Genomic DNA, 9971 nt, shown 5'->3' on the forward strand with positions numbered 1-9971 from the left:
ACATTGTATGTATGTATGTATGTATGTATGTATGTATATATAATATATATACACACACATACAAATTTTACTTTAGTAAAAATTTTATAACATAATATATAACATGGGTAACCATATGCATATATTTCTGGTTTCAACATAGGATCATAAAATTGATAGAATAAAATATTCTTGAGAAAAACATTAAAATATATAAAATAAGGATAATTTAAAACTAGTGAATATTTTAATTTGAAACTTTATTTTTTAAATGCAACCTTAAAAGACAAAGTGCAAAAGCACACATAATTAAGGTATTGGCAACTCTGTGTAAATAATTTATACATTATGATTCCTCCCTCCCTCCCTCTCTTCCTCCCTTTCTCCCTTCTCTTCCTCCCTCTCTTCCTTCCTTCCTTCCTTCCTTCCTTCCTTCCTTCCTCCCTCCCTTCCTTCTTTCCTTCCTCCCTCCCTTCCTTCTTTCCTTCCTCCCTTCCTTCCTTTCTTCCTTCCTTCCTTCCTTCTTTCCTACCTGCCTGCCTTTCTCTCTTTCATTTTTGCAATACTACAGTTTGAACTCAGGACCTCATACTTGCTAAGCAGGCACTTTCCACTTGACCCACACCCTAATTTTAGAATAAAGTCCTTAGGATAAGGCCCTGGGCTAACCTAGATGATGACTTTCCAACTTTGCCTTCTATACTGAATGTAAGGGTGAGGGACCCCTGTGGGCTTAAAGAGATCACCCAAAACCTCAACTCAGTAAGAGAGTAAAAAACAAAACAAAACAAAGCAAAAGTCAACATATGAACTAAAGCACCTTATGTTTAAAAATACAAGAAATATTACGAATAGCATTTTATTTATTCTCAAATTTTGTTGGGTGTCTCTTCTATAATATTTCCTATTAATATTATTTTAAAATTCATCAGGAAAACATAGAGAATTAAACAAAGAGTTTAGATTATTTAAAATAAATATAAAATGTAAAACCTTAGGACACTATTGCATAGGAAGGCCTCACTTGCAAATGTATTATCCAAAATAGCTGCTAAAGCAGTATTTGAACTGTGTGGTAATCTTTACATTACAGGTCATGTAGTACAAGTAATTTTGACATGAAATAATTAAAGATCACATTCCTTTAACCCTGTTTGTTGTTGTTGTTTTTGAGGTGCAAGGTCTCCTCTCTGTAGGCTCTGGAGCAGAACTGCAGGATAAAAGGAAAGCTAAATCAAAGAGACAGTTGTGATTAGAAAATACTGCTAACAAGTCTATCAACTCTAATGAGATTGGGCTTTGGAATGAAAGCAGAGCAGAGGATAGTTAATTAGGCAGAGAGTATAGATAGAGGAGGATTATTTATTTCTACTCCAAGAATAAGATGTTCTTTGAAACTTTCTTCTTTCCCAACATCAGCCAAAACTCTCCTCACTTCTGCTTCCTTCTATTATTTTCTATAGAAAACAATATTCACAATGCCAGTTAGTCAGCTAATTATTTGGATGCCTGTCTCCCCTGAATGAAATCACAGTAGCAGGTGCCAACTAGAGCTCAGAGCTGATATAAAAGTAAAGAGATGTGATCTTTTCATCACTATGATGGCTGGACACAGGCACAGGTGTCTGCCAGGACACCAAGGCAAATTGATGGTCAGACAGCAAACTGCAGTAGACAAAAAAATATCAATTTGGAGTTGGATTGTACTTATTGCATTTTCCTATAGGCATGTTTTTTTTAAAAAAGAATGTGAAGTTATCTGCTCATGACAGAAACATGAGAAGTAAACAATTCACTTACTAAAAATAGCAGTCACATTGCTCTTTTTAAATTATTGAAATAAATATTGCATAGTGCTAAATATTTACACTTATTTTACTAATGAATATTCAGATGAAGCAAATTTAATAGTATCTTAATATGAGACCTCCATTCTCAAATTATACATTAACTAAGGTAATTTGTTTATCTATAGCAATGCTAAAAAAATGCTTTCCATTGCAATAGGAATTAATAGTCCTAGACTATCTTTGAATACATAACTGATATGATATACTAGATAATATTGCCTGCTCAGTTTTTAATGTTTCTTAAGTATAGAAAACATGCAGAAAGTGTATAAACATTTGGTACACAGACCAAAGTTTTCACGGGAAATACATCCATTTGAATAGCATACCACCCCAGGATATGTCTTTATATATCTTCTTTTAGTTATTACTTCACAGGTAACTATTGCACTAATTTCTATCATCAAATCTAATTTGTGACTATTTTTTGATGTTTGGATCAATGGATTCATAGAAAGGGCATACATAGGTGCTCTTGTGAGTCTGGCTTCTTTTCCACAGTGTATTGGAAAGATTTAATCATGATTTCACAATAGCCATTTGAAAGGGCTAACGGTTCTTCAGCTAACTTGTGAAATGTATCAGGAGGTGCTTATCAAGTCCATCCCTGGACATTTTAGCTGTCTGAGGTATGCTGCTCTGGGCACTCTGCTACTTGCTTCTGGTGAAAATATGAGCATTTGTCTTGGACTTGATGTGTATTATTGCTAACATTTCGATATTAAGTGTCCCCCTCCCCCAGTGTCCACATGGTAAAAATGTGCTCTCCAGCATGGGGTCATTGGCCTGTAAGAGGAAAGGGCTGGCCAGATACCATTGGCTCATGCCTGTAATCATAACTACTCAGGAGGCTGAGATCTGAGGATCATGGTTCAAAGATAGCCCAAGCAGGAAAGTCCATGAGACTATCTACAATTAAGCACCAAAAACTAAGAAATGGAGCTGTTGCTCAAGTGGTAGAGTGCAAGCCCAGCACCAGCAGAGAGCGAGAGAGAGAGCGAGCGAGAGAGAGAGAGAGAGAGAGAGACAGAGAGAGAGAGAGAGAGAGAGTTGAGGACTGATGGGAAACCTTCAAGTCAAGGCTTAGCTTCACAAGGGATAGATGGGCTCCGGTCTTTCTTTGTTTTTCTGGCCATCACATCAGCAAATTTGCTTAGCCATGATTGGCTGCTTCATCACAGGCCCAAGCAATGGGATCAACATTTTGTGGACTGAAAACTGTGACCCCCAAGTAAATATTTTTCTCTTTATAAGTTGCTCATCTAAAGTATTCTTTAGAGTAACCAAAGATGACTGATACAACCAACTGTTGAATAGTTTTCCAAAGTGGTATTTTAGTTCTGACTTCCTACCAACTATGCAGAGGTTCTTTCTGGTCTTCAGCATCCCACCAACTCTAGCAGTTGTCAGATTTTCATTGTAACATTCTGGTAAGATGCATAATGTTATCCTATCATGTTTAATTTATATTTCCTTGTTGAGCCTCTTGTATTTAGCTGCTTGGTATACTCCAGTGTGAAGTCCTGGCTCAAGTTTTCTCCCATGCATTAATTAGACTATCCTGTCTTTCTCTTATTCTTAGGCTTAATTAAATAATCTGGCTAGTAGATATAACGTGTTATAAATATCTTCTTCCTTATATATTGCTTTTTGTTCTCTGCACTACGAATTATTAAAACCGGAATTATTAATTTTAATGAAACCAAATTTAATAAACTCATGTTTATTGCTGATGGTTTTCTGTTTATTAAATTTTTCTTCAATTCACCTTTGCCTATCTAGAAGGCATAAAGATATTTCCTATTTTAAGAACCATATTGCTTTTAATTTTTAATTCTACCTGATCATGATGGTTGTGGATAGATGGCATAAGATAGGGATCAGTGTTCTTTATCTTTTCCTCACTAGATACCCTGCTGATCTTACGCTATACATTGATGAGATCATCTCTTGCAGAAATATTTGTTAATCTGGTGACCAAATTGGTGTGAATTTGCTTCTGGATCACTTCCTAATGTTTATCCATAATCCTGTTTCATATCTTTTAATAAAATTAAACATCTAAGCTGAGCTCTAGTGGCTCATGAAGCTGAGATCTGAGGATACAACCCAGAGAGACAAATCTGGGAGACTTTTATCTCCACTAGGTAGCAAAAGCTGAAATGAGACTTGGGCCCAATATCAAGGGGGGGGAGGAGGAGGAGGAGGAGGAGGAGGAGGAGGAGGAGGAGGAGGAGGAGGAGGAGGAGGAGGAGGAGGGTGGGTTAAGAGAAGAAAGAGGAGGAGAAGTAAAAGGAGAAGGAAAATGAGAAAGAAGAAAAAGAAGGAGGAAGAGGAGGAAGAGGAAGGGGAGGATGAGGAGGAGGAGGAGGAGGGTGGATGAAGAGAAGAAGGAGGAGGAGGAGTAAAAGAAGGAGAAGGAAAATGAGAAAGAAGGAGGAGGAGGAGGAGGAGGAAGAGGAGGAGGAGGAGTAAAAGAAGAAGGAGGAGGGGGGGAGGACAAAAAAGACTAAACAACTAGTACCATAAATCTACCAGGTTTGTTCCTTAAATTTACCTTATCTTGTCTCTATCAATTCTTTGCTTTTGAATGTAAGATTTAAGATCAACTTAAATTTTTATTAATAAGTTTTTTATTGTGAAAATACCATACAGAGGGGTTACAATTACATGACCAAGGTAATGAGTACATTTCTTATCAAGCATTGTTGCCTCCTCCTTTGTTTTTGTTTCCCCTACCATCCCTGCCCTCCCATCTCCCCTGCCCTGGGTGCACACCCCCCCACACCCCCCATATGCCTATCCCCCCACCCCCTGCCAAAGTTGGACAGTTCATTTTTCAACATAAAGTCTTGTACATCTCATTGTTTCAATGGGTCCAATTGAACAATTAAATGGGTCCAATTAAACAATTTGTTTTTGCCCTTCCCCTCCCCAAATTATACCAACATCAAATACAGTAAACTTTTTTTCTTTGAAAACCTATATGAATTGTAGCTAGGATTGTATTGAACTCATTAATCAATATAACACACACACATGATATCATAATTCTTGTTCTATGGTCACAATGTATTATTCAGTGTGTTCAGGTCTAGCTACTCAGTAATGTTTTGAAAACTTTGGGGTTGTTTTATGAGTCTCATTAGTCTGATCCTTGTCTTTGAAATGAAACCTTTTAACCAAAACAAATGTAAACTTCATCTTAAATAATTGGTTTATATATATATATATATATAGAGAGAGAGAGAGAGAGAGAGAGAGAGAGAGAAAGTGGTAAAAGTTTCCTTTTTCTTTGATTTCCCACTGTTTTGGGCTTAAGTTTCCTTTTATTTCTCAATTATTATTAAATTGCTAATTATACCTATTTATATTACTCTTTTATATTTATCCTAGTAATCACAGCAGGTGTCTTCCACTTACCATAATCTATATTAAAAATCACACTTTCATTACTTTCTTGACACTGCTTTGTTGGTGGTGGTGTTGTACTAGTATTTAAATTTGGGACCATGTACCATATACTTGCTGGGCAAGTATTCTACTACTTGAGCCACATTTCCAGCTCTTTTGGTTTTACAGGTTGTTTTTATTTTCTCAGACAAGCTCTCACACTTTACCTGTGCCAACCTAGGACTGTGATTTTCTTGAATAGCTTAGAGCCTCATGTGGGAGCTATCACCCTAGCTTATTGTCTGGGCTAGCCTCAGCTGTAATTCTCCCATACTGAGAAGCTGGGATTACAGGCTGAAGCCCCTGCTTCTGGCATTTAACTCCATTTGCTCTACTCTGAAATGTGTGTGAGGATTTAAATTCTGCATACCGGTCTGAAATCCTACCAGACCAGTTAATTGGGTTTAAAAGTCAATATTTGCATAGCTTAAAACTCACATATTTACTCATGTTTCTTCTTTCTTTCTCTCATTGTGCTGGCTCCAACCAGAATTCTTTTCCTTCCGATGAAAATCTTAATCCCACAGGGCCATGTGGAGAAGAACAGATAAAAGTCCAATAACCCTTCCCTCTTTAAGAGGGCCACGTGAAGTTTGAAGTCTATGAGGCAAAGAAGGGATGGTGGAGGATTCAGAGCCCACAGAGCAGGTAAACTTGGTCATACCTGAAATCTGATTAGTCATTATCTCAGTTCTGGTTCTGCAAGGAGTTCTGCAGACATTATTATCCTCACTTAAGGGGAAACACATGGTCCCCATAAGATGATCACCCTGCTCCAGGATACAACCTCATTATCATAAATAATTTCCCTTATGTGAGGAGTGATCTGTACTTCAGTGCTCTCCCCAGGCTCTGTATTGCTTGAGGATAGCTTTGATCCTTTGTCTTAAAGATATTTGTTATTGGTCTCTCCTGTCATTCCCAGAATCCAAGATAGCCAGAAGAGAGACAGACTCAGGCAGAGATGGCGAGTAGTATACACATGGGACCTGCCTGATTCATTGATTGGATCAGTGAGTGACTACTTACTCACTGAATGGAAAACTAAATGAGGAGTTGATCATCGCAAGACAAATACTAGTGGCTAAGACTAGAATTTACTGGGCGCTGGGCAGCTCCTACCTATAAATCCTGGTACTCTCAAGGCAGAGACCCAAAGATCCTGTTTCAAGGCCAGACTGAATAGAAAAGTCCATGAGATTATCTTCAAAATAATGGTCTAATGAAGAACCAGTGTATTTCAAACCTTACTACCACAAAGAAAGAAAAGAAGAATCAATTACCACATGTCCCAAACAAATATTAGGAGACAATCTTTCATGAGTTTCTCACATTTCTACACACTTTGCAAGTAATTCAGGGGCTTTCCTTTGTTCTAGACTATTATTCCAAATATGTTCTCTCTCTCTCTCTCTCTCTCTCTCTCTATATATATATATATATATATGTTCTGGGTAATAATGTCTCCCTACTGGACTAAGGAGTATGGTTTATGGCCTTATAAAGCAGAAATAATGCCCCAAGACAAACAGTAGGCTTGACTTCTATTTTAGTATAAACAAGTTAAAAGACTCACTCAAGAGCAACAGCAAAGCACGCCTACTGACCTCTCTAAAAGACTGCATCACCCAATGCTCAAAATTGTCCTTCTGCAATTCAGGAATCATTAGTATCTCTCCATGAGAAGGACAGGGCAGGAAACAGCATCAAGTGCAGACACTGCTACTACTGTTACTGGGAGAAGTAAGTTGTTCTTCATCTCTGAACCAAGAGTCTCTTCCCTTCTACCAATGTCCATGAAACTATGTCAAGCTAAGCCATTAAGCTTAAACATGAAGCCTAAGACCCTTCAATCTGGACAACTAGAAATCTGTGTTGTATTTTGTTCCTTTTTGATTTTTGATGTGGTTTGCTTTGAATGACCTTGTCCATAAAGCTAAACATTCAACTCTCAAACAGAAATGTTTTGCACATCTTTGCTTGTTTGGATCCTGCTTTTCCAATTAATGTAAAAGCAGTTTCCTGTACTTATTTACCTTCAAAAATCTACTTTCTTATTGATGTCAAAAAAATCATGCTGGTGACCATGTTCTATATATACACATATATACACACATATATGTATACACAAACAGATGCAGATCATGCTATTGATATAACTACTTCCCCTCACCAAAGTTAGAAAGGTTCTTGTTCCCAAAAGGCACTAGTGGACATTATGATTGGAATGATCTAAGATACAAGAGAGTCTATGACTACGTGGTATGTTCCAAGAAGTTTGGAATTTTTTAGAATGACTCTCCTTTCCGCCTCTCTTTTGTTCCGGAACAAAATCTTGCTAGAGTGCAGGTGTGTTCTTAGATGGTCATCCTTAAAGGGAAGAAAAAATCAGAGCCAGAAACCACTGGAAGCATTTTTCCAATTCCCAGAGGAACCATCCAATGGAATGGTAAATCATTTGTAAAGGCAGATCAAAGCAATGCGTTAATGCATGGATTTGTACCATTCCTCCTTCTCTTGGACGCCCACTAGTTTGTCTTTTGCTACAAACCGCCCACAGGAGCCCAGATTCCAAAGGGAAAAGAACATATTTCTGAAGGGTCAAATGAGTTTTCCACTGGCTGACATTGATGCATTCTCAATCTCTAAGAAATTCTTCAAGCTCAGTTCTTCTACATTGATTCTTTCAGAATCTAATAGACAAAAAAAGGTTTTGTGTTTTTTTTGCAGGGGAGGGGGTCTTAATAAGGACAGAAAGATTCAAGCTCTCTCTGAGCAAGTAGCTTGAATAATAAAAGATGTAATATGTTGTTTCCTGTACACTATCAGCAAGCAAGACTGAAAATAGTCATTTTTTACTACAGTCATTTCTTTGTGATAGAGAAATATTTTCTCTCCACTTAACGGAAGACTTTTAATGGATTCATCTATTTGCTAATTTTCAGAAAATTGCAATGTTGTTTTCCTAAAAGAAATTCAATCTAATCAGCCATAAAACCCTAGTGTTTTTTGATGTTCTAGAAACTTCTCTTTTCATTTCAAATAAGAACTATGTATCTATAATATCCAGCAACAGACTCAAAATGCAATAGCCAGTTTAATTTTCCATAGATTAGGTTTCTTAAATGGCATTTTAAGAAAACATGCTTTTCTCGACATTTTTTGTTGCTTCAAGGCAACAAGATAAAAATGAAAAAGCATTTATAACACACAGATAATAAAGACAAAGCTGTAGTGCTTTCTCTCTGAATTTATGCTTGTAAATATGTCAGGACTAATAGATAAGCAGCATACATAACATATTGATCTTCAGTAGCGGGGCCCTTCTGTGTCCCTCATCTTGTTATGGTTTGTCAGAGCTCCCAGCAAGACGGCTTAGTTCCTTATCTAGTTCCGGAAGATAATCGAAGGATGCTTCTAGTAAAGTATTATAAAATGGTGCCTGAGATAAGAGAGACAAGCTCTTCCATTGTGGATAAATAAATGATAGTCCTCAGGCACATTTTAAAAAAATATCTGTCCAGAGATATGCTACAAGTTTGCCTGATCTTGGTGGCTGATATTCATGATGGTGCTTTCCCATACAGGATGACCATGGACCAATGTATATACTAATGCCATCCCTACCACTGTGTGTCTCATAGTGAGTTTGTCTGCAAAACAGATGGTAGTGCCAAACAGGAAGAATGAGTAGGTCCACCAGATCTCCTCGGGCGTAGGGACAGTGAGGCTTGTCTTCCCACTGTGATTCTGATTCTATGCCAGGCATGTGGTCTTGCTCCTTTCTTCCTGCTTTCTGAGCCCTGTCTTACTACCTCCTCGCAACACTCTCTTCATCTTCTGCATCAGAAGATGACTTTTCAGTTCCAGTAACTGAGCCAGGAGTTCTGTGCTAGCATACAAAGCTAGAAGATCAAATTTAGTTCAGGACAGACTAAACTGGAGTCCCCACACCTTACATTAAGGAGTCCATGATGGTGGATTTCTCTGCCATTTTTTTTTCTTTTACTAGTCCTTGTCCAGGCAGCCGAAAGACATCCCCTTTGCTCTTCACTCTGCTGTTCTTGCTTCCTTTTCTGTCTACTGGAATGGCTTTCCCCATGGTAAGGCAACTTGTCTTTGTTTATCTTTACAAAGTAGCAGGATCAAAAGTCACACCTTCCCCCAGACCCAGCCCATCAAGTTGGAACATTTCCCATTGCATTAGCAAAGTGAGTGTGAAGAAAGCAGCAGACAGGAAGAAGTTGGTCCGAACCCCCGTGCTGTGCCATCTGACACGCTGGTGCTCCTTCACTGTGCTGTTACCATCCTAACCTCTCCTCCCCTGGAAAGCAAGGTGGTAGGTCATCCTGTGCTTTCGTCTCTCAACAACACATTCCCATCAAAACTTCTATCCCTTATTTAGAAGCTGTGCTGCCTTTGCTGAGGTTGCCAGGGATGTATGTATCACCAACCTCTCTCTCTGTACTACCACAGTAGGTCCTTACTAGGTGTCTTTGTGTATCGTCACTGTAGTCACTAAAGTTCAGTATAGTTAAAAGAAAGATAACACATTCTAGCACTCAACAATATCATACAATGTCCAATAGTCCATTAATAAAAAGTATTAGACATGCTAAAGAATAGTAAAAATGTAACCTATATCTAGGTATAAATTAGTTAGACAACCAGACATATTCGATACAATAG

Source organism: Dipodomys ordii, unplaced genomic scaffold (genome assembly GCF_000151885.1).
Source record: "Dipodomys ordii isolate 6190 unplaced genomic scaffold, Dord_2.0 Scaffold26, whole genome shotgun sequence".
NCBI classification, from domain to species: domain Eukaryota; kingdom Metazoa; phylum Chordata; class Mammalia; order Rodentia; family Heteromyidae; genus Dipodomys; species Dipodomys ordii.